At 36.2% G+C, this 27530-nt stretch overlaps 1 protein-coding gene across 1 annotated transcript in view; it reads left to right on the forward strand.

Annotated features, from left to right (window-relative positions):
• Window positions 1-27530, forward strand: part of Sema2a (Semaphorin 2a) — a 491368-nt gene that overhangs the window by 143193 nt on the left and 320645 nt on the right. The gene's annotated exons all lie outside the window — the stretch shown is intronic.

Here is a 27530-nt window from a genome sequence, read left to right on the forward strand (position 1 = left end):
TATATACTCACCATAACTATTTCAAAAACGATTTGTATCGAGAGTACAACATCTCCTTAATATATTAATGTCGAAAAACCCACAAAAAATATTTGTTTGTATCCGAAAATAACGAAAGTCTGGGTTAAACTCGTAAAAACCGATTTTGAGTTATATCTCAAAAACAAGAGCTGATGGAGAAAAACCGGGGCCGGATTTGAAAATAACTCGCCGATTTCATCTAGAAACAACTGCAACTTTGCCTGAAACATTCAACTTTTTCAATTTTGTTGAGCAGTGTAATTTTTCTAATCATCCTCCCTAAAACGTCTACGCCGAGTTATCCATACTTACCACTTTTAAAAATTCGAAAAAAATGTATTGAAGTCCAAGTAGTATAGACCCAACAACATTTCCCAGTCGATCGGAGCAAAATTACCTGAGATGTGAGCATTGGAAGGGAAAAATTTATTTTACTTTGTATGTATCATAGAAACTTAAACGCATGTTTTTCTAAACGGCATTATTGAAGTCGGTGCCAACCATAGCTAGAAAACGAATGATCCTATCTTTATATATTTTGGGGAGCTCATTCTTGCCTTTAAGCGACTCAAATTTTTAAAATTGTTTGGTCGATTTTTGGATAAAGAATACGGTCCGTTTTTCGTTAAAATCAAAATTTTGACATTGGCAGCTCACTATTTATTAAATACATATTTTAAAATTTCCTTTCGCGTAAAGACAAGATTATTAGGTTCTTAAAACGCCCACAAAGCTACTTTATGTACAACTAGAGATAACACCTTAACACTATATTCCTAATGGAGTCTCTCTCTATATTTAAGGGTCTTCTCTCGATAATAGCTTAATCTACGGAAAAACGTTGTTTTTTTTTTGTCTGTCTGCCATGACTACATTTCACTAAAAATCTTCATTAAAAAACGAAAACTACAAATTGGTGTGCTTAGTGTGGTGTCTGTCTCGCTTGGCCAGACACAAATAAAATGGAAAACTTAAAAGCGAAAATAAGACAAACAGGAATTCTGTTTTGCATTCATAGGACCTGAGGAGAATGAATGAATGAATGAATGAACGTATGCGATCTTTTTATATTTTTGTTAATAATTTATTAATATTAAAACAGTTTATATTAATGATGTTAAGTAAAAGTGAATATTTAACAAGTAAAAAGTCAAAAAGGTCGACCGGACCGAACTTTTTATACCCTCTGCGATAAAATATTCTCAAAAAAATGGAATAATTATTTTCCTTTCCTGGGGGCTATATCAAAGTGTGGACCTATCTTGACCATTTTTGATGGAACAGTTCTGCGACTGCATGGAACCGGATAGTTCCGTCAAACAGGTTAGCTAAAACCCCCCAAAAAAACTGAAAATGGGAAGGTACTTTTATATGCGGGCTATACCGAAACATGGACATATATTGATGATTTTTAGAGAGGAAGTTTCGTGACCACTGATAACCTCAAATGTCAAATTACAGCTAGTTTGTTTTAAAATTTTATCAAAATTCCGGAAATTGGGAGGTGCCGTTATATAGGAGCAATGCCAAAACATGGACCTATGTTGACGATATTTGGTGAACAGCTTTCGTGACTACTGAGAACTTAAAATTTCAAATTGTTCGCTAAAAATTGTTTGTAAAATCGTTATATGGGGGGCTATATCAAAACATAGACCCATGTTGACGATTCTTGGTGGAGCACTTTCGTGACCACTGAGAACTTAAAATGTCTAATTACAGCTAGTTCGGTTAAAAATTGTATATAAATACCGAGAATCGGGTGGTACCGTTATATGGGAGCTATTCCAAAACATGTACCGATATTGACAATTTTTAGTGAGGAAGTATCGTGACCACCGACAACCTCAAATGTCAAATTACAGCTAATTCGGTTTAAATTTTTTTGCAAAAATCGTCAAAAAGACGAAAATCGGGTGGTACCGTTATATGGGAGCTATACCAGAACATAGGCCTATGTTGGCCATTCTTGGTAGAGAACTTTCGTGACCACAGAGAACCTAAAATGTCAAACTACAACTATTTAGTTAATTCTCTTTCTATTTAGGTTGACAATTGTAGCTAAAATACTCAAAATACCGAAAATCCGGAGGTGCCGTTATAATGGGTCTATACCAAAACTTGAACCAATGCACATAGGTTTCAATAAGGAAATTTTTGGCCAAAACCCTATTTTTGAAGTTTCGAAATTTTATTTTTTTTTTTTGCACAGAATAATAAAAAAACGCCTCAAGTCATCTGAAAATAATTAGTTTTTGTAAATAACGTTAGTATTCGTTGATTGGCGCAGTACCAAAGTTGACACTTTTTATGTAAAAATAAAACGGACTTTGTGCTGTAAAATATACAATTTTTGTTGTATTGCGTCGCTGCATAAATATACAGAAGTGAGACCAAAGTTATTATGAATGGGGAAGCTGTTAATGAGTACTTTCATAATATTTACAAAAAGGGCGATGAAATTTGTAAAATTAGCGTAATAAAATTAATTTTTATATATATTAAAAATTATTTTTTACAAATATTTTTAAAATATATTTAAACTTTTAAAAAAATGTCCAAGTTTGTCCACCTCCAAATTGATTTTGGAAGATAGCTGGGGGTCTGGACTAATAAATTGAGAAATAAATTCTTGCTCAAATTTGCCACAGTTAAAATAAAGTGGATTTTTCTATTTTAAGATGGGAGAATTTTTTGTAAATACCTGTTGTGACTGTACGTAGTATCCAATTGAAATAGAACGGTAATACCTACATCTATCAACCGATTTTTCTTAAAATTCATATTTAAGGGTTTCAGAGTGTAGAAAACAAGTATGTGTAAGTTTTTATACCCTACACCACTATGTGGGGAGGGTATTATAAGTTGGTTTTGGACAAAAAGTTTGTAACGCATCGAAATAATGGTCGTAGACCCATACTTATATATACCAAAATGTATGTCTCGACGAGCTGAGTCGATCTGGCTATGCGTGTCCGTCCGTCAGTCCGTCCGTCTGTCCATCAAATTTTGGACGTTGATGAGGCTCCCGGAGGGGAAGAAGCCTATTGATTTTGGTGATGGTCGGATAATATTTAGGGGTCGGAATGGGCAAAAAACTTATTTGCGGAAAAAGTCAACGTTTTATTTCAAAGCGAATATCTCCGTATCTATAAGGGGTATATTAAAGGCATAGCCTGCTAATGAAAGCAGAAAATATCACCTTTATAGCGATGTATGGTAGGTTGTCGTAGGTGGTCAAACAACGAAGATATCACAATAGTCGCTTATAGAACCCAACTTTTCATTTATTCGATTTTAATTCTAATGACGAATAACACAGCTTTGGTTGGGGACCTTCCAAAAACAAAGTCTGGCGATGAAAGTAGAAAATCCCGTCTTTACAATGATGCAAAGTAGGTTGGTGTAGGTGGCCAAATAACGGAGATACCGCAATAGTCGTTCATACATCCCATTTGTCCATTTCTTTGTAATCACGCTACAGGTCGCAATTTTGATCGGATCGTCACGAAATTTTGGGGGTTAATGGGAGTCCTACAGAGGAAGAAGCCTATTGATTTTGGTGATGGTCGGATAATATTCAGGGGTCGGAATGGGCAAACAACTTATTTGGAGAAAAAGTCAACGTTTCATTTCAAAGCGAATATCTCCGCTTATATAAGGGGTATATCAAAAGCAAAACCTGCTGATGAAATTTCGCCTTTGCAACGATGTAACGTAGGTTGTCGTAGGTGGTAAAACAATGAAGATATCGTAATAGCCGCTATTAAAACACAACTTCCCATTTTTGCGATTTTAATAATAATGACGAATAGCACAGCATTGGTTGGGGACCTTTCAAAAGCAAAGTCCGGCTATGAAAGTAGAAAATCCCATCTTTACAATGATGTAAAGCATGTTGGCGTATGTGAACAAATAACGGAGATATAGCTATAGTCGGTAATACGTCCCATTTTTTAATTTTTTGTAATCACGCTACACGTTGTAATTTCGTCACGAAATTTTGGGTGTTAATGGAGACGCCTCAGAAGCATAAACCTATTGATTTTGGTAATGGTCTGACATTATTCATGGGTCGGAATGTGATGGTTGATGGTTGGCATACATCCCATTTTTCCATTTTTTTATTTGAGTTATTCTGACGATGAACTTAAACGCGTTTCAATAAAATTGACCTGTTTTAATGAAGAAATTCAGAGCAAAAGCGCTAAGCTATCCCAATTTTATTATTTTGAATTTTACCAGTCAAAAGCTTATGCAGAGGGGAAGTGGTGTAGGGTATCACATAGTCGGCCCCGACCCGACTATAGCCTTGGCTCACTTGTTTGAAAATGGGTCCATTTTTTGTCATAGCCCCCACATAAAAGTACCGTCCGATTTTAGATATTTTGTGGATTTTAGCGACACTTTATGACCGATTCGGCTGAAATTTGGTATTTCGACCTCTTGGAAGATATGAATCCTTCGTACCAAAAATTGTTAACATAGGTCAATATTTTGGTTTAGACCCCACACAACGGGACCACCCTGTTCAACAAATTTTGGTAGTTTTTGGTCATTTTGGTCGACAAAACGTAAGAATTGCTGTTTGTACACATTTATTAAAATAAATAATTAATTTCAATACAAAATGGACGTTGAAATAGTTTTGGCCAGAAAATTTGGATTTGGGACCATTGTGCAATGCCACAATTTTTGGAATATAAGTTTTGTCAATAGGAACCCTTAATGTCAAATTAGAGCCTATTCGGACTAAAAATGTGAATAAAAACGTCAAAATACCTGAAATCGGGCGCTACCGTTATATGGGATCTATTCCGAAACATTGACCTACGTTTTGTTATATAAGTTTCTTGACACTTATGAACCCTAACTTTCAAATTATACCTAATTCGATCTGAAAATGTAGCTAAAAACGTCAAAATACTGGAAATCGGAGGGTACCGTTATATGGAGGCTATACGTGGACCGATATAGTACATCATCGAACTTGATCTGCCTGCAAACAAAATATGCATCTTACCAAAATTTCAGCGTTTGTGGATGCTAGAGTGATTTGGCATTCGGAATATTTTTTTTTTCGAACTTAGTTTAAGTTCGAAGATGAGCCATATCGGTCTACTCCTTCAGGCTGCTCCCCGCACAAAAGTTCGAAAATTTTCGGGAAAATTGTGCACACTATAATTCTTAAACTGATTAAACGATTTAGTCCATTTAGTCCACTTCTTCGGGTACCTCCCACACAAAATTCGGAAAAGTTCAGTTTAGGACCCGATATCGAATAGCTTTGATTTTTGTTGTAACCACTTGTATTTGTAACCACTATTATGACGGTACAAGTTTTATCAGGGCAATTCCATACTTCCCGAGAAAATAGCCAGAACGGTGGAAAAACCCCCTATGGCACCATGTGTGGTGACTAGAGCACACGATAACACTCAAGCGGATCAACCAATTCGGCCCAACATTTGACATTCGTAATATTTTGGCCGATCTTAGTTTAAGTTAAAAAATTAGCCTTCAGGCACGTCCCCCACAAAAGTTCAAAAAAGTTCGTTAAAATTTTTCACACGATAAATCTTGAAGGAGTAACCATTTTGGTCCATACTTTGCACATCGTAAAACTTCTACCAAACATAGATCCACTCCTTCGCGTTTATGATCTGTTGGAAGATCCTTTGGAAAACTATACCGATGGTACTCTTTGTGGTCCTGTTTACAGCGATATTATGTTTTTTCGTGGGCAAGTCCATGCTTCCTGGCATAGTGCTCCAAAAACCTTTAAGTTATACGGTGACCAGTTGAAATAACTGAAGGGCGCGCTATCTATCGAAAAGAAATGACTCCCAAAATAAGATCCATTTCCAAAATAGGCATTTTTACTTGATCATTTTTCAACCAGTTAATCAATTTCGTTTACAAAATAGCCCATTACAGCTATTACAGCTACCATCAATTTAGAAACATTTGCCTGTACCTTCTCATTATTATTTTTCTGTTAAAAACAATAACCTAAATTCTCATAATATGTATAAGTAAATGATAATTGCTCCTTATAGTATGCCTTAAACTAATAATAATAAAAATCCCATTCATCTCTGTAATGAACATTGTTGAAAAGCGGATATTATAAATCCACCTTTAAGCACTAATTAAATTCTAAAGACTGTGTGTGTTCTCTCAAACAAGAAACTCTTTGACAACTTTTCGTAAATTAATAATCCAAGGTTTCTTGTTTTTCGTTTCACCGGATTGCCCCCAATGCCATGTTATTGTGCTCATAAGACAACCACTAATTTTATCACTTTAGGCTAAGATAATAATATCTTATCATAATGAAAAATGTTGTCTTACAACGTCGTCACCATCGTCGTTGTCGACATCTCCAGCAATAACTAGAGAAACTAAAAGCAAAATTAATTTCCATTTTTTCCTAGCACTTCTAGGAGTAGCATCAACGAAAGGGAACAAATGAGTAAACGTTTCAGGTTGGTTCTTTTGGCTATGTTCCAAAAAAACAGCAACGTAAAGAAGGATTTCATTGAAACGTATGACGGCGATTGGCGGTGTGGGCGTTAGTTTTTAGTCTTTTACCACCCATGTTATTTTTTTCTCTGTTTTTGTTCATTCTTCCAAGTCAATGTGTTGGCAACCATGATTTTGATCATACCTCGAGCATAATTAAAATTCCGTTGATGTTTTCGTATATCACATCCAATACAGCTGTGCAACTCTTTACCAGTACGATGCACACGCACACCACACCAAAGATGGCATAATGTTTACATCCATCCATCCAACCATTTCGCAACAAGCTTTGTATGTTCTAGGTGGCCTTTGCTGGTTAGTTCGTTCCCTTACTCTTATTTTTTGGTGTATTTAATAAAACCGAATGGCATAAAGGGTTGCCGGGTAGCCTGACGACGTTGATGTGCATAATTGTTAGCGAAAGTGCCACGAGAACGACACACTGTCACATGAGTTGGTTATGTGTTTGTGTGCATTTTTTCCAGCTATTCCTGGGTTTTTTCTGTTTTTTTTTTTTTCTGTTTGGTATGTCATTACTTTGGGTTTCTTGCACGTTTTTAGAGTACTTTGTTCCCTTTTTGGACGTTTGGAGTTTTGATTTTTTTTTTGCCTCATTTTTGCATAAACTAATGTATTGACATTTTGTCGTAATGATATGGATGTCGGGGAAGGCCAAAATACGGGTCCTTCCAAAATGTTATTAATTTTTTTTTTGAATATACACGGTGCTCCTGAACCAACTTTAAATGGAAGGTACTTAAACCTGGGAGCTTTTTGCGGATTCTGAAACCACAATGTTCATAGATGAGAAAAATCAAAAAAATCACAGGAGAGCTTTTTAAATAAATCACGATCACATTCACGTTTTCAGGTTTTTTTTTAGGTTTTCACGATTTTGCTTGGAAACCGCAAGTCATGTCCAAATGGAATTGGAGAAAATAATGCAGCTGTGAAAATTCTCTACAAGATTGACTTTTTTGATATTTTTGTATATTTTACTATTTTTAAGATATAGACGTTCAAATTGGGACACTGCATTGACTGTATCGCCTCCTTATAAACATTGTCATGAACGGTGCTCCTTAACTAACTTTAAATGGAAACCGTTGTAAAAACCAAATTCCATTTGAAGTGAAGCCGCTCCACAGCCGATATGTCGAAAGAGCCTCTACCAAAGGCGAAACATATCACATAGTGGTGGTTGTGTGATTGCGAATCTTCGGCTTTCCTTTTTCACTTGCATCATTGGTCATTAGGCTCGATTCTAACAAGAAAATAATTAAAACCCGCTTACCACTGGTAAGTTTTTGCAGACAACAATATTCATAGATGGGAAAAATTAAAAAAACAAAAAAAAAATCGCTGGAATGATTTTTAAATAAATTGCGGTCAAAGTTCACATTTTTAGAATTTTTAGGTTTCACGTTTTTGCTTGGAAATTTCAAGTCATTTCGAAATGGGACTAAATAAAATGTAGTAGCAGTTAAAATTCTCTACAATAACCTCTTTACCCCCTGTTTTTACACCCTCAGCATCGAAATAATGGTTTTAGACCCCAAATATGTTTGGACGAAATGTGTTTCAGACAATTTGGAGTTGATTTAGCCATGTCCGTTCGTCTGCTGTCTGTCTGGCTGGCTGGAGCGCACGATAACTCTCGAACGGATCAACCGATTTGGTCCAAAATGTGGCTTTCGTAATATTTTTTTCAAACTTAGTTTAAGTTCGAAGATGGGTAATATCGGTCCACTCCTTCCGGTACCACCCCTACAAAAGCTCGGAAATGTTCGGAAATTTGTGCGCACGATAACCCTTAAAGGGTACCTCCCACACAAATTTTCGGAGAAGTTCAGTTTGGGACCTGCACTCGAATATCTTTGATTTTTGTTGTAGCGACTTGAATTCAATGCCCCCCATACGACGCTATAAGTTTCATTATTGGCAAGTCCACACTTCCTGAAAAAATAGCCTGAAAGTTACAAAAAACCCCTATGGCACCATGTGCAGTGGTTTGAGAGCAAGATAACTCTCGAACCGATCTGCCGATTCGGTCAAAAATTTGGCCTTTGTAATATCTTGTTCAAACTTAATTTAAGTTCGATGATAAACTATATCGGTCCACTCCTTTAGGTACCTCCCCCACAAAAGTTCAAAAATGTTTGGAAAAATTGTGAGCATGCTAACTCTTGATATTAGTGACCGATTTGGTCCATACTTTACACATCCTAATAGATCTACCAAATATATATCAGATTAAAATATGGACTATATTTGTCCACACCTTCGGGTACATCCCACACACGATTTCGGATAAGTTCACTTTAAGAACTGCTCTGGAATCACTTTGATTTTTGTTGAAGCATCTTTCATTCGCTGCCTCAATTACGACGGTAAAAGTTTTTTCAGGGGCAAATCCATACTTCTTGAGAGAACAGCCCAAAAAGTGCAAAAACCGTCCGTCCGCCCGTCTGTTGAAATCAAGATACAGCTCGCAATTTTTAAGATAAAGATTTGTAATTTAGTATAGACGTTTTTATTACTCTTAGGATGTTTGGTGTTGCAAATGTGCTTTATCGGTCCACGTTTTATATAGCCCCCATAGAACGATAAAACCCGATTGATTTTTCACTAAGTCTTCGTTGGGCGTGTAAAACTTTTCCCCACAATTTTGTCGGCATAGGCCCACGCCTTCACATAGCCCCCATAGAACGGTTCCTCCCGATTTTCTGTAGTTTGAAGGTTGTGGCTTCAATATTCCACCGAAATGGCTGAAATTTTGTATTTAGTATTCGTTAGGGGTATTCAACTTTTCTCTCTAAATATGTCGGTAATAAGTCTACGCCTTTTTATTGCCCCCATAGAGGTGTACCACCCGATTATCGGTATTTTGAAGGTTGTGGCTTCAATATTCCACCGAAATGCTGAAATTGGTTATTAAGTCTTCGTTAGGGGTATTTAACTTTCCCCTCTAAATATGTCGGTATAAGTCTACGCTTTCACATCGCCCCCATAGAAGTGTACCTCCCGATTTTCGTTATTTTGAAGGTTGTGGCCTCAATATTCCACCGAAATGGAATTCGAATTTAGTCTTCTTTGAGGGTGGAAAATATTCCACCTGAAATTTGTAGGTAGTTGACGCCTTCATATTGCCCCCATAGAACTGTACCTCCCGCTTTTCGGTATTTTAATAATTGTGGCTTCAATATTCCACCGAAATGGCTGAAATTTGGCATTTAGTCTTCGTTGGTCGTATAAAACTTTCCCCCCCGAAATTTGTTCGTACACGCCTTCATATTGCGCCCATAGAACGGTACCTCCCGAATTTTGGCATTTTGAAAGTTAGCCACATAGTTTTACCAAATTTGCTAGAATTTGGTATTTAGTCTTCTTCATATAAGAAAGGAAACTAATTTTTCAGTTTTACTTCAATACAACTCTTGGTAGGGGGTACAACAACTTCGGCCGGGCCGTTCTTACTTTTTTCTCTAATTCCATTTAATTCCAACCCTAAACATTTGAACTTTGGTAGCGATGTTTGGTTTTTTTATTTTTTTGTCATCTATGAGCATTCTTGTTTCAGAATCCGCAAAAACTTCCCAGGTGTAAGTCCCTTCCATTTAAATTGGTTCAGGCGCACCGTGAATATTTTTTAAATTTCTCTATTTTCCTGATCTCTATCAAAGCTTAAGTTTGGTCCGATTGGCGATAAAAATTTTTTAATAGTTTATTGTTGGGGCTAAAAAAGTAATTCTACAACATTTTTGAAGATTGAATACACACGACTGCAGAGTAAACTAAGTGAGAGGGTGGATGTAATCCTCTAAATTTATAAGTTTTTTTTCCTTCACCTACCGAACACGTCATGTGCAAAACAAGTGCACTACTGAAATCACACCCAGTCCATTCATTCGTTATACCCATATTTGCTTAAACTCTAATGTCATCGTACTCAAGACATTGTTTCACTGTACGTATGCCTTCAGTCCTCAGTCATCCCCCTCTTACACAACTCAGTCTCCGCAAGTCTCTTTCTTACTTACTAGTTGGCCCTCTACAGAAAATTTGTCATGTAAGCCGAACTAAAAAAATATTTCCATTCATCTCTAGTTCTTGCCTTACTTCTCCAACTTGGAATACCATGTGTATCGATCTCGTCTGCCACTTGTCTAAAATCTACAGCCACTCTGTTCGTTCTGAATGTCGTGGTCGACGGTAGCAGAATTCCGACCGAAACCTTGTTGACCACATATAACGCGATAGGTCGGTCTGAGGTAAACTATGCGGCGCCAGTTTGGTCCCCGGCATTTTGTGATACGCCTTGGAAAAAGATTCAAACCTGTTAAAACGCCGCCCTGAGAACAGCAATAGAATGCCTCCTCAAATCTTCAGTGGACCATGAACATGGGGAGGCAAAAATTCTTCCAGAAAGCAACACAATGAGATGCTTTCGTTATAGTACTTGCTTGGGTGTTACCGTGAGAGCCATCCCAATCACCATCTGCTGGCTAGAACCAGCACATTCAGGCATATAAGGAAGGATATTTACGCTCTAGAGAGGGAGGTCATGTCAAGCAGGTTTAAATAGTATTCACACGGATGCAGTTGCTAAGGTCATAAGCAAATATAGTGTGAATAAAGTCTTCGGAGTACATCCGCCATCTATCGCAGCTGAGGAGCGTCAGCTGTCACGACAAACCAGAGCAGAGCAGCAGATTAGGCTCAACTACGCTCGGGATATTGCAGTCGCCTAAATTCTTATTGGGCGAAAATCGCCGAGCAAGACATCTGCCCAGTATGCGGCATGGACCCGCACGACACAAAACACCTTTTCAACTATCCCGTCATGAACAACAACCATCGGCTTGCGCAAGTACCCAGGCTCATACTTTAGCATTGGTAATATGCATACGTGTTTTGTAAAGTGTTATTTTTGTCTGACGAGATGTGGTTTTCTTTTTAAATTGATTACTTAAGCCAAAGTAGCATCTGTTCGTCAATAGAAGACTTCTTCTCATTTCACAACTGATGTTGTTTGTTGTATTTAGTGAAAATAATTCGAAGCGGTACCTTTTTATAATAAAATGGAATGAATATTATTTAGGGAAGTAATAGGAAAAAGTTCAATCATTTTCATTACAGGAAATCATTTTTGAGAACAAAATTTCAAAAAGTAATAACCCTAATGTACATATCTTGTATGTGATAGTTAATTCCCGCCACAGAGAATCTAAGAACCCTAATTAACAAATTTTACCTAATTCGGATTAAAAATCTAGAGTGCGTTTATATGGGACTATTCCAAATGTAAACCTCTGTCAACAATTTTTAAAATTGATTTTTTTTGTCCACTTTGAACACGAAATACCAAATTACATCCCATTTTGGGCTGAAAAGGTCGATCAAAAATTAAAAATACCTGACATCAGCCTATACCGTTATATAGGGGCTATTCCAAAACGAAACCTTAAGTCCACAATTTTTGGTTTAGAAGATTTCTAAGCACTAGGAGCCCGAAATGCGAGATCATTGTCGAAAACATGGAACCATGTACGTAATTTTTAGACGAGAAGTTTTGTGACCATTTTGAACGTCACAAATATCATCCAATTTCGGCCAAAAATTTCAAAATACCTGAAATCAGGTGATGGTATTATATTAGGGCTATTCCAAAACGAGGTCCCAAGTCCACAGTTTTTGGTGTAGCATATTTTTGGGCATTAGGAAAGCTAAACGCATAAATTATATATAATTCGGTCAGAAAATTTAGCTAAAATCTTTAAAATACCAGAAATCGGGTGGTAACATGATGTGGGGGCTATTCCAAAACGTGGAACTATGTCTGCAATGTTTAAAGGAACCCTAAATCCCAAAAAACATCCGATTTCGGCCGGAAATTCCAATGAATACTTTGAAATGCTTAAAATCGGGCGGTACAGAGATATGTGGACACGGTACGCCTTAAATAACTTTAAATGAAAGGTGCTTATATCTGGGAAGTTTTTGCGGGTTCTGAAACTACAATGTTCAAAAACGCGAACTTTGACCGCGATTTATTTGAAAATTCCGGCGATTTTTTGTTTTTTTTTTTTATTTTTCTAATCTCTGTATGAACATTGCAGTTCCAGAAGTATAAGCACCAAAGTGTAAGCACCTTTCATTTAAAATTAGTTAAGGCGCACCGTGTGGGGTTATTCCAAAACATGGGCCTATGTCCATATTTATGGTGGAGAAGTTTTTGATCATTTGAAATCAAGCGGTACCATTACATGGAGTATTGCAAAACGGGGACCTATGTCTACAGTTGTTAGTGTAGAATCATAAATGTCAAATTATAACTAATTCGGCGTAAGAATGTAGCTAAAAACGTTAAAATATGGACCTATGTTCACAATTTTTGGAGGAGAAGTCTCTCGACCACTTTGGACCCTAAAAGCCAAATTACATTCGTTTTGGTCCGAAAATGTTCATAAGAAAAAGTGGAAAAAGCATCCAGTTTGGACTGAAAATGTCGATAATAAATTCAAAAGACTTGAATTATGGCTGTGCCGCTATATGGAGGTTGAAATGGCCGTGGACGTGGAGAAGTTGTCTGAATTGTAAAGGAAAACTAAATGCCGAATTATAGCTAATTCGGTCAGAAAATGTGGCTAAAAACTAAAAAATAGGTAAAATCATCAATTTGATTGGATGTTAGAGTGATTAGCACAGACGGACGGATATACATATGTCAACTCAAAATTGAACCCTGATCAAAAATATATGGTCTCAAATGATTATAACCAATTAAAATTACTTTAAATTTAATAAATTTAAATATGTGTATCCAATAACCTCGTTAATTCTCCTATAATTTCAATAACATTCTTCACAATTAACAAGGCCATTTATTGGCTCGTGACCAATTTCCAATCAGTCAACATTTAAATTATTTTTTTTTTTAATTCAAGGTAATCAAAGTCGACTGTCTGTCATCAAATGAAAATATACATTATTTATCAGTCATTAACGTTAGCCCAAACGAACACACATGCCAATCAAAGTATTGGCCAACTCTGAATCGATGAAAAATTAAAATGAACGTTACACAACATCACAGACAAAAATCTACTGCATTGACCCAGTCATCCTCTTCCTCTACGACTGAGTGATTTTTGTTTCTTTTCAGGACATTGTGAATTCCTGCCACGCACATTAGTTAAATATTTATCATTAGCAGCAGTCCCCGTATGTATGCCATGCAAATTACTTTCAAAATATCGTACGTATGTTCAGAGACTGTAACGGCGGGTCTCGTTTACATTTCCGCTGCATACTTTCACCAGCACGTATGCTTCTTAACTATGACATTAACATTGAGCTGATGATGTTTATGCTACAGCTGGCCTCTCTCTCTCTCCCTTAGTATCCCTTTGTGTTTCTTTCGACCTTAATTTCAGATTAAATATTTGCACCGTTTTAAGGCCAACCAACCAAGAGGGGTAAAAACCATTGACAGAAACCACCATTTATTTCCTTTTGACGGGTTACTGTGTGTTGAACAAGACATAAAATGTAATGCAGTTTTTTTCTTTTTTTGGTTGGTTTTCACTTAAACAAAAAGGTTTTTGGTCTTCTTTTCCTTTGGCAGGAGAAAAATTGAAGTTTTTTTTTCAAATTACGGAAAAGGATGTGCAACTGATGAGCAAGATTTTTTCACATACCGTATGCTCTGGATAATTGCTATTACTGTTTTAATTTTTTTTAAATACAAATTATGTTATGCCGCCTCAATGGTCAAAAGCCACTGTCTATATGACGGATACTGATCATTCCCTTAAAAGTTTCTTGCTGAAAATGATTTTTCTATTTTATGCAGTTTCTACTGTACCTATTATGTTCACACATACACTTGTACGTACGTATGTATGTTCGTTTGTTTTTCTTTAAACGTTTATGTAGGAACTGAGCTTATACTATATGTTGGTTTTTTTTGTACTTCCAACCATTGTTGGCAAACATGTCAACTATCGACAAAGGAATTTAATTAAGCTTTTAATGACAACTTAATTTACCACTTTCGTGCACAAATTATTTGTCTTTTTTCGACGTTTATTTTTTCATACAGTTCTCCTTTACAGTCTGTGGTCACAATAACACATTGACATGGCGGTATTTTTTTTTCGAATCGAGATTAGCAATTTCAAATGCATTTGGGTTTATATTGAACAACATCATTCACATTCTGAAAGAGCTGCTCAAAAATTAAGCTACAAAAAAAGTTTTGCGACTGGAGGGAACCTAAAATGTCAAATTACTGGTAGTTCCGTCAAACAAGATATTTAAAACCCCCATACTACAAAAAATCGGGACGACGTATGTTAACAATTTTTGGTGGAGATGTTTAGTGACCACACCTCAAACATAAAAATAACAGATAATCCTCTAAAAAAATATAACTATAATCCTCAAACTAATACATATATGGCTATACCGAAGCATGGGCCTATGCTAAGAATTTTTTATAAAGATGTTTTGTGACCACTGGAAACCTCAAATGCTAAATTACGAGTAGTTCGGTAAAAATGATAAGACGCTCAAAATACCGAAAATCTGCAGGTACCGTTATATGGACGCTATAGCAAAACATGGACCCTTGCTGATGACTTTTATACCTTCAGCATTTATGCTAACGAGGGTATATCAAGCTTTTTGTAGAAAATTAACTTATGTTGAAACTGAGGTATGGGGTATTGTAACTCGCGATCAGTTTTACTATACCATAACTTTTGACCGCATTTCTGTAAAATAAACTGTTTTAGCCCGATTCACCGAGGGGTTTCTTAAAATAATAATTTGAGCGGAAGCTGTGGTCGTACTAATGTAAAAAAATCGGAAAAAAATCGTTGAATTAAACGAGTTCATAATGTTATTTTCCAATTAGTGGTTTTACAACACAATGTAGAGCTTAATGCTCAAAGGAGAAGTTAAAGAGTACACTTCAGAGTTGAGATTTCTAATGTATGATTTTTTAATATATCCACTGTATCTACCTCAAACGGATGCTGACATTTTGAAACCTGAAAAATGGGTTTTTTTGATTTTTTGCTCTAATCGGGACGCGCAACTGGATTTCCCTAAAAGCTTAATATTAGATTGTAGTACTCGCGATTTCGCATTTTTTAATGTATAACATGAGGGTGTAGCCCTCACAGGATCACAGTAATCTGCGCCCAAACACGTAATTTTTGTGCGTAAATTTTTCTCTAAAACCTATTTTTTTGGTTTAAAATTTACAAACGTCATTCGATTTCCGTGGAAACCCGCGTAAATTTAGTTATTTTACGTTCTGAATCTAACAAGCCACGACGCGTAAAAATCCACCCACTAGATCGGCGGATATGATACCCCTCAAATTTCGAAAATTTGCAAAAAATTATTTTGAAAATATCGCATATTAAAACGCGTTTTGGATGTTTCAGTTCTACTTAAATAAACAGATCGATACGCGTGTTTAAACTGCGCGAAAACAGATATTTAAAATCTCTCGTAAATCCAGAGATATAATAGATTTTTTCTAAAAATTGAGTGCGATGCTACATCCACGGTTCTTGATGGATCGCATTGAAACGGCATAGAATGATGTATTTTTTAATGGTGATTATTGAAATCGGATGCGCATAAAATGTAAATGAACTTCGCGGAAATTATGACCATTTTACTGTATTTTGCACCCTAATATGCAGCAGATGCTACATCGTGGCCGCCAAATAGAATTTGACAAAATGTACATCAAATAAAAGGGATTGATTCGCTGTGTTGGAAAATCGGATGCGCATCGTGTCATTTTCATAATTACGCGGTTTATGTGCGTCTCAAATGTTGTAATATTCAATATAACATTATTTTAACGTTATGCCACAATTGGAATTCCTTGTGATTTAATATAAGGTTCTAATAATATTATCCAATAGGAAAACTATAAGCGAAAAATTTGTTACAACGGAATATCATCATTATTGCGTGAAATTTTGACGAAAATGCCGAAGAACTCAAACATTTTTTCTCCAACTTTTCCTATAAAACCATAAAAAAATAAAATTAGAATAATATGATTTTAATTTTTTCGTAATATTTTCTTCATATTTTTGCAAATAACATGAATACTATAGCTCCAACCTTCACAACTTAGGTTTCATTTTATTCCTCAGAATGTCTGGATGCTGTTATAATTTTTTTATATATTTTTCGTAAGTATGAGCGGTATTGTTTAAAAAATATGTTTGTAAATACATGAAATTATTTAACAAATTTGATTTTTCGCGAATCCATTGAGACTTCGCGATTATTTTTTGCATCATCGCAAAGGTTACGAATTCAGTTAACGATAATTGGATATAACAGCTAAATATATTAAGCCGCGATTTTTTTAGAATTTTTTCTAATTATCATAATTAAAACGGTCATATCTTTTGCGCGCAACGATCAAAGTTAGTAACGAAAACAGATTTGGAATGCTGATTTTTTTCTTAATCTATGTACCAAAAATCATTGATGTAGTATCAAAAATTTTTTTTAATTTTTTTGAAATGGAAAAGTCAATTTTAGACATTTTTCCTGATATACACTTTCATACGGGCAAAATGTGCCTCGTCGAAATAATGGTTTTAGACCCCAAGTATGCTTGGACGAAAAGTTTTTCAAACAATTTGGAGTTGATTTAGCCATGTCCGTTTGGCTGGCTGGTGCGCACGATAACTCTCGAATGGATCAACCGATTCGGTCCAAAATTTGGCTTTCGTATTATATTGTCCAAACTTAATTTTAGTTCGAAGATGGGTTTTATCGGTCCACTCCTTCCGGTACCTCCCCCACAAAATTTCGAAAATGTTGGGAAAATTTGTGCGCATGATAACTCTTGAAGGGAGTAGCCAATTTGGCCCATACTGAGGTTCGAATATGGACTCAATCGGTCCAATCCTTTGGGTACCTCCCACACAAAATTTCGGAAAAGTTCAGTTTAGGACCTGCTCTCCAATCGCTTTGATTTTTGTTGTAACAATTTGTATTCACTGTCCGCCATACGACGGTACAAGTTACATGAGGGGCAAGTCCATACTTCCTGAGCAAATAGCCTGAAAGGTGCAAAAAACCCTCTGACACCGTGTGTAGTGGTTGGAGCGCAAGATAAATCTCGAACGGATCTGCCAATTCGATCCAAAATTTGGCCTTCATAATATTTTGTCCAAACATAGTTTAAGTTCGAAGATAAACCATATCGGTCCACTGCTTCAAGTACCTCCCTCACAAAAGTTCAAAAATGTTCGGAAATATTGTACGCACGATAACTCTTGAAGGGAGTGACCCATCTGATCCATACTCTGCACATCCAAATATATCTACCAGACATAGATCTGGTTCACATATGGACTATATTTGTCTACTCCTTCTGGTACCTACCACACAAATTTTCGGATAAGTTCAGTTTAAGACCTGCTCTCGAATCACTTTGATTTTTGTTGAAGCGATTTGCATTCGCTACCTCCATTACGACGGTAAAAGTTATTTCAGGGAAAAGATGGCATAGCCACGATAACTCTCGAACTGTTCAACCGATTTGGTCCAACATTTGGTCTTCGTCATATTTTATCCAAACTTAGTTTCATCGGGCAATACCGGACCACAACTTCCGGTACGTCTCCCCCAATAAAATTTCACTAAAATGCTAGGATGCGCCTTAACTAATTTTAAATGAAAGGCGCTTACACCTGGGAAAATCGCCGGAGGGATTTTCAAATAAATCTCGGTCAAAGTTCAATTTTTTAGGCCTTTATTATGTTTTCACGATTTTGCTCGGAAACCGCAAGTTCTATCGAAATGGGATTAGAGCAAATGTTGTAGCAGTGAAAATTCTCTATAAGATTGACCTTAATGTTATTTTCGTAGGTCTTACCATTTTCGAGATACAGAAGTTCAAATTGGGAAAATGCACTGACTCTATCGTCTCCTTGTCAATGTCATGAAGGGTGCACCTTAACTAACATTACGTGAAAACCGCTTGCACCTGGGAAGTTTTTGCGGATTCTGAGACAGAAATGTTCTAAGATGAGAAAAATCCAAAAACAAGAAACATCGCTAGAAGGATTTCGAAATAAATCGCAGTCAAAGTTCACATTTTTAGGTTTATTTTAGGTTTTCAGGATTTTTCTTGGAAACGGCAAGTCCTATCGAAATAGGACTAAAGAAAATGTTGTAGACTATTTTCCCTGTTATAAAAGTTTTTTCCGTCCTATTGAGAAACGGCTTACCGCTTCCAAGCAAAATCCTGAAAACCTGAAATAAACCAAAAATTGTGACTTTGACCGCGATTTATTCCGAAATCCCTCCATCGATTTTTTCTTGTTTTTGGAATTTTCTCATCTATGAACATTGCTGTCTCAGGTGGAACCTGTTTTTACGTAAAGTTAGTTAAGGTGCACCCTTCATGACATTGTTCTATAAGGAGACGATAGAGTCAGTGAATTGTCCCAATTTGAACTTCTATATCTCAAAAATGGTAAGACCTACGAAAATAACATTAAGGTCAATCTTTTAGAGAATTTTCACTGGCACAACATTTGCTCTAATCCCATTTCGATATAAATTTGCGGATTCCGAGCTAAATCGTAAAAACATAATAACGCCCTAAAAATTTGAACTTTGACCGCGATTTATTTGAAAATCCCTCCGGCGTATTTTTCCGTTTATTTATTTTTCTCATCTATGATCATTGTAGTTTTAGAATCCGCAAAACTTCCCAGGTATAAGCAGCTTTCATTTGAAATTAGTTAAGGCGCACCGTGGAATAGATCGACTCAGCATATACTTTATAGGTTCGATTATTTCAATGCGTTACACACCGAAAAATAAACTTATTATACCCTCCATACAATGGTGGAAGGTATAAAAATGTGACAAAAATCTTCAAAATATCTTAAAATGGGTGGTACCCTTGTATGGAGGGCTATATCAAAACGTAGACCTACACTGACAAATTACTAGGGGAATATTTTGTAGCCCCAAGGAAGACCAATTACCTAATTTCAACCATTTCGACAAGATAATATGGCTAAAACCTTTAAAATACCGATAATGGGGCACTTTCTAGGGAAAGTTTGAAAGCCCCAAAGAAGACTAAATGGCAAATTTAAGACATTTCGGTAAGATAATTCAAAAATACCGAAAATTGGTGGGTGCCGTTCCTTGGAGGCTATATGAAGATGTGGACGCAGTTTGAAATTTGTTACCCAAAACGAAGACTAAATACCAATTTCAGCCATTTCGGCGGTATATTGGTGCCATAGCCTTGAAATAATCGAAAACTTCACAATACCGAAAATCGGGCGGGACCGTTCTATGGGGGCTATATGAAAACGTGGACCTATACCGATAAATTTCTAGCCATTTCGGTTGGATATTGAGGCCACAACCTTCAACATACCGAAAATCGTGAGGTCACCTTCTATGGTGGCCGTATGAAAACGTGGACCTACATATACCGACAATTCTCTTCAGGAATATTTTATTCCCCCTTCGATGTCTAAGTACCAAATGTCACTTCAATTTCGGTTGAGATAATGACGCTGAAACCTGCAAAATACCGAAAATAGGCTGGTACTGTTCTACGGGGACTTCGTTATTTTTTTATATATTTATTTATTTCCAAAACAAGTAAAAAAAGTCAGTCGGCTTTGCCGACAGATATATATCCACACCCAATGTAAAGTGAAACTTTCACCTACCGACAGGTCGAATGTATTTAAGGTCTCTTCAGAATTTTGTGGCCCTTTTTGGACATTTGAACTAGCCGACAAAAATGTGGGTTAGGAATTAACTGCAATAAGACAAAAAAGTTGAACCTTTGTGGGGGAGGTACCCTTAGGTAGGACCGATATGGGCCATTTTAGAAGTTAAACTAAATTTTAACAAAATATTTGGAGATCCAATGTTTTGACCAAATTGGGTGCCCCATTCAAGTGATGTCGTTCTAGCATGTTAGTGACATTTTTAAATATTGCCCCATGAAACTAAGTTTGGATATAATATGAGGTACCTGAAGGAGTAGACCGATATGGCTTATCTTCGAATTTAAACTATGTTTGGACAAAATATTACAAAGGCCAAATTTTGGACCGAATCGGCAGATCCGTTCCAGAGTTATCTTGCGCTCCAACCACTACTCACGGTATCATAGGGGCTTTTTGCATCTTTCAGGCTATTTTCTCAGGAAGTATGGACAATGAATACAAGTTGTTGCAACAAAAATCAAAGCGATTCGAGAGCAGGTCCTAATTTTAACTTATACGAAATTTTGTGTGGGAGGTACCCGAAGGAGTGGACCGATTGAGCATATATTGGAACCTTGGACAAAAATATTACAAAGGCCAAATTTTGGACCGAATCGACAGATCCGTTGCAGAGTTATCTTGCGCTCCAACCACTACTCACGGTATCATAGGGGCTTTTTGCATCTTTCAGGCTATTTTCTCAGGAAGTATGGACAATGAATACAAGTTGTTGCAACAAAAATCAAAGCGATTCGAGAGCAGGTCCTAATTTGAACTTATACGAAATTTTGTGTGGGAGGTACCCGAAGGAGTGGACCGATTGAGTATATATTGGAACCTCATCTAAGTCTGTTAAAAATTTCACGATGTGAAAAGTATGTACCAAATCGGTTACTTTCTTCAAGAGCTATCGTGCGCACATATTTTCCGAACATTTTCGAATTTTTCTGGGGGAGGTACCAGAAGGAGTGGACCGCACACATTTTCCGAACATTTTCGAATTTTTCTGGGGGAGGTACCAAAAGAAGTGGACCGATATAACCCATCTTCCAACTTAAACTATGTTTGGACATATGCATATATTTTTTGTACCTATTTTATGCATATATTTTTTATGCATATATTTTTTGTACCTATCGGACAAGAGAATATGGGGTCGTTTGCAAGGAATTCGCGAAAGTTACAGGCTGTTTTTGTTGACTTTGCCTTTGAGAATCGTATTTATTTTCTAAATATTTATTCAAACAAAGCAAATTTAAAATTTTAAGTAGAAAAATATCAAAAGGGTTTTAGTAATCAAAGTCGGTTCGGAAACATTTTTCACCGAATCGATATTAGAAACGCGTTTTCATTATTAGGACAAAATTCCCCACATGGTACTAGTGTTGTATTTTTGTAGAAAACAAATACGATTCCCACAGGCAAAGTCAACAAAAACAGCCTGTAACTTTCGCGAATTCGTTGCAAATGACCCCATTTTCTCTTGTCCGATAGGTACAAAAAATATATGCATAAAATTCACGAGTTTATAAAGAAAAACCAAAAACTGCAATAGTGTCAAAAGTTCCTAATATGCTCCGGAATGGCGCGATTTGAGACCAAATTGGTCCAGAACGGTTTGATAATGACTTTAAATTAGATTACAAAAAAATAAAAATTTTAGTGAAAAGCAAAAATGTTGTTATAACAGATAAAATTAAAAAATGCATTACTGAACTTCAATGCAGTTGGTGCGGAAACTTTTTTCGCGATAGAGAAAAATTTACACCGTATTTTATAAGAGTTTTCCATGCTCCACACGGCTATGTGGTGTTTTTTTTTTGGTTATAGCCCTAGTGTATATACCCACGTTAGCATCAATGCTGAAGGTATAATTAATATTTTTATTTTTTTCCCCCAAAATTTTGTGTGGGAGGTACCCGAAAGAGTGGACCGATATAGTTCATATTCAAATTTGATTTACATCTGTTAGAAATATTACTATATGCGAAGTATAGGCCAAAACGGTCCCTGCCTTCGAAAGTTATTGTTCGCACCATGTTAGTTTTGAACTTTGGTGGGGGAGGTACCCGAAGGAGTGGACCGATATGATAAGCCATATTAATTTTTTTATTCTACTTAAATTAAATGTTGGCAACATATTACGAATGTTTTAAGTCATATTTGGCAGTGGGATTCGAATAATTACTACTTTCTTTTAATTTTTTAAAATTTGTTAATACAATTTTTCCTTTATATCAGTTATTTTGTCAAAAAATTAACATTTGTTTTGTTGTTTTATTTAGGAAGTTATCTAAAGAATCATAAACACTGCTTCATTTTTTTATTTTGAAATTGCATCAGGCACAGCGTTGCCGACAGCTTTTAGTCGGAAATCGTCAAAAAAATCGTCAATTCGTCATTAAAATTTTGAAAATCGTCAACATAGTCCCTTATAGTTATGACAATGAGACTGACTACGTAAGATATACAACCCGCAGCAATAAAGCTAACTAAATCTCACTTAAATACCGCCATAAAAAACTTTCACCACATGAGAGCTTTCCCTATGTTTATGGAGTTTGAAACAATGCGGCAAGGTAAATACTAGAGTTGTGTAGTTCCGGAACGAACTAGTTCCAATGAAATATTCCGGACAAGGGATTATTTTAACTACATCCAGCTCTTCCGTTTATATAGTTCCTTTAGTTCATATAGTTCCTTTCGTTCTTTTCATTCCTTTAATTTAACACCTATATCGATCTGTTTTGGTTGCTGTTTATTATTTCTATGTCAATTCATCCACTAAACCATGAAAGCATTTCGTTCTCGGATTCATTTGGAGCGAAGGAAACAAAAAAAAAAAACGATGAAAGCTAAAGAACTATGAACTATTTCGTTCTCGGAACTATTTGGAACTAGATTGCCCAACTGTAGTAAAGACACATCCAGTCTTGAATGACAGCTTTGCTCAAATATCGCCTGATTGTGTGACCGTCCATGTGTTTCGGCCACGACTGACTAACTGTCCTCTTAAGAGCACAGAAAGCTGGACTCACACATTTTCACAACGAGATAAACAATTTTCATCGAAACGAAAATTTTCAACTGATAAAATTCGAATGTGAGACAAAAAAAAAGCTCAAACTCCCTGTATTCCAGATATGTACCTAAATATAGCCAATCTGTCTGGAAATTGCTTAGAACAATAAACAAGCTCATGAAATAGAGTTTGCAACACTGTTTTACGTAAATTCTTTCATTAAATGTTGGTTAAAATATTGTCCATATTTATAATAGCCAATTTTCCTTGCGGCAATTGACAGTTTGTTGGTGAGTGAGGGTGTTGGGAGGCATAGGGTTACCATATGCTTCATCTCTTTCTCCATTAAACTGACAATTGCCGCAAGAAAAATTGCCTAATATAAATATGGACATAGTTATTCTGTTTTATTTCATGCAATTTTGGCCTGCGTGAAAAATCGTCATTTCAGGGCATAAAATCGTCAAATCGTCATTTTCCAATTTTGTGCCAAAAAAATTGTCAAAATGACGATAAATCGTCAAATTTGGCAAGACTGATCAGGCATCTATCGCCTCATAAAGATAACAGTCTAACCTAACGAACAGATTACGTATTTTCCTAAATGGGAAACGATTGTCGTTTTAGTGGCACGCCACGTCTTCACCTTCCAATATTTTTACCTAATTTTGGTTTCTTTAGTTTTAATATATGCACTCCAAATCACCAGAATAAACACCTAATTTTTGTTAATATTAGCTTATTTATGCCAAAACGCATGAATCTACGTTTTTTAATCTTGTAGGGATTGAAAGCCTATGATGTTCCGTATAAAACACCGATAAAAGTATTTTTCATATGTTCCCACAACATCCCCGGATGGACAAGGGTACTTCTCTCATATCAATAAGTGCAAATCGATTCATATTGGCTCAATGATATGGGACCTACTTTTTATCGCCGAATCCGAACGACATGCCTTTCGACACCACTTGTAGACAGGTTTTTCATGGCTAAAATACTGAGTAAATGTAATCCAAAATTACTTTGAGGGGATTTGCCACCGCCGAAAATTTAGATGTTCTGGTCAGGGATTGAACCGCAGACCTTCTGATTGCAAGGTGGACGTGCTTACCACTGCACCATGGTTATTATTTATTCCCTTGTTCCAGCTCAACTTAATACACTTTTCCCATTTTAACTATCTCTCTCTCTAAATAGTTTTGACTAATTCATATTTAAAACACTTAATACAAAACCACTTCCGAAAAAATCGTTTTCGCTTAGCACAAATTTCGAGTCATATTTTGTTTTTGCCACTAATAAAAACTTTTTCAACATCCGAAAATGTTGTTTCAAAACATTTCTCTTAAAACCGCACAATCAGTGTTGTGGTAATGAGCGTAAAACAACCGTTAGACTGCTCAACACAAAATGCAAATGCAGTTATTTCGCATCATACCATCGCTCACATCATATACTAGAACCTCAACTTGAAGCCAAAGTAAAGCTGACCGAAAGGTCTATAAAGCGACATTAAAAATGCATAACTACATAAGTCCAGGCAGCCAGCACCATCATTTTCACAAGCTAAACTACGATAGTAGTGCTCTGACAACAAACACAAATGCAGCAGCAACAACAACAATGAGTATTCACATCCGTACATCCGTTTCTATGAACATAATTGCAACGTTATGAATGTGTGCCTAAAATGGTAAATAGGCTCATCAAAAGGGTTACAACGAAAAAAATAATAATCGAGAAATATTTCATCCGTAGATGCAACGATGAGTTTTTTTCGAATTTTTGAATGACAGGCGGTGTGTTACGATTGGTTTCCAAGAAGTACATACTATCCAAAATATGTAGCGCTGAACTTAAATATTGAATTTTAATATTTCAACGAAGATCCAAAATTACTACAATTAAAAGAAATTGTTTTTTTTTTTTCATATTTCATAACATTATATTTCAGTTAAAGCATTCATCAAAATTTCAAAGACTGCAAATGTCACCAAACAATCGCTTGTAATTGTTTGTCTGTCCCCTTGGAATTACTGAAAACTGTGTTTGAGGTTTATGTACGTGAGCTGGACAGGACCTATGGTTATTGCCGGTATCTAAAAAGGGATTTTCATAGGGTTCAATGTTGATGTAGATTTTCGAAAAATGCATTTAAATTGAAAAATACCAATGAATACATTTTTTCGTTTTGAAAACTGCAACATCAAATAATTTTTCACTAACAATAAAAAGAGACAAACAATGAAACGACCATACGACCAAATGACTGGCTGGCTGAAAATGTTGATGCTGAACACCATCCAGACATCTATGAATTCCTTTGAATGAATATCCAAAAAGTACCATTGCCAAAACAACAACAAAAAACGGCAACAATTTCTAATACCAAACAAATACATTGACCAAGTGTACGGAAAAACTCATTGCAAACACCCAAACATGATGTGTGTATGTGTTGGTTGGCGAAATTCTACGGCTATGTTGGTATTGTTGTGTGATAGTTGGACAGGAGTTTTGCATATTTTCTTTCTAACACAATAAAACCTAAAATTCACAATTGTCATATAAAGGGTGTTTTTTAAGCCCGATAGAACTTGAAATTGTAAAAAATAACACAAAAAATTAAATTGTAATCAAACATTTTTTTTTATTCGAAAGATCAATACGTGACATTAATATTTGAAAATGATTTCGGGCATATGGGCACCGCGGCTGTTCTTGACGAAGTGCATTCTGGACGTCCAATTTTTAGCCACTTTTTCGAGCACTGCTGGCCGTATGTCACGAATAACACGAACAATGCTGGCCTCCAAGGCATCAATTGTTGCTGGTTTATCAGCATAAACCAGTGACTTCACGTAGCCCCACAGGAAATAATCGAGAGGTGTCAAATCGCACGACCTTGGAGGCCAATTGACAGGTCCACTTCTCTAAATCAACTTATCGCCAAATTTTGATTTCAATAAGTCGATGGTTGCGTTCGCCGAATGGCACGTAGCGCCATCCTGTTGAAACCACATCTCCTCCGGATCAATGTCATCCATATTTTCAAACAAAAAATCATTGATCATGGTGCGGTAACGGTCTCCATTGACCGTAACGCGAGCTCCGGCCTCATTTTTGAAGAAATAAGGTCCGATGATGCCACCAGCGTGATGGAGTCTGTAGGGTCTCTTGTGGATTGGTCTCACGCCATATGCGGCAATTTTGCTTATTAACAAACCCGTTAAGCCAAAAATGCGCCTCATCGCTGAACGCCATACAAATGACGAAGTCGTCTATAAGTTGCGCGAATCGACGACTGATTTTCAAAGTGAATTTGGATAATTTCGTAGCGTTATTCAATCGTGAGTCTATTCATGATGATTTGTCAGAGTATACTGAAACAAATAAAAAAAAAGTTTCATCAAAATTTAATTTTTTGTGTTACTTTCTACAATTTAAAGTTCTATCTAGCTTAAAAAACACCCTTTACAAACACACTCACACAAAATGTATGATGACCAATTCCTCTTCCGGTAATAGAAAACGACTTAGCTGAACATTTATATATCAACAAAGCAGAAGGCAATTCCAATTTAGACCAGGTAGGTGTAAAAATTTTAGTTTTTATGTTAGATGCGAGATTAGGTAGGGAGATATACATACATCAGGTGATACACTATGTTTGTTTTTGCAGCTGAACTCAGTATAAACAGCAGAGTGCTATCATTATCCGGTATCTTTGGATGGAATAATCAGCCGCAGGGAGTTAGGCGGATCTGGCGAGTGACCTTCAAAACAAATATCCTACCTTTAAATCGATGAGGCCTGTCTCACATTCACCTATGAGAATGAAATGGGACTTGGACGGTGGCTTGGCGCTAGAAATTCACCCGAAGGGAAATAACGGAAAAAGTAATAAAAAATAAAAAAACATTTAAGAACGGCGCACAATGATTTTCCTGGCCAAACCCTCATTTTTTGTCGTCACCTATTGTTAATTTCTATATAGGATTCAATAGTAATAATAAAGAAACTATATAATTGTTCCACAAACATCCCATACGGAACAAGGGAGACTTCTCTCATACCAATGAGTGTACCCCGATTCATATTAGCTCAATGATATGGGACCTACAGTTTATCGCCGAGTCCGAACGGCGTGTCCT

The sequence above is a fragment of the Musca autumnalis genome, unplaced genomic scaffold (genome assembly GCF_047663935.1).
Source record: "Musca autumnalis isolate F117 unplaced genomic scaffold, ASM4766393v1 scaffold_5, whole genome shotgun sequence".
In the NCBI taxonomy this organism is placed as follows: Eukaryota; Metazoa; Arthropoda; class Insecta; order Diptera; family Muscidae; genus Musca; species Musca autumnalis.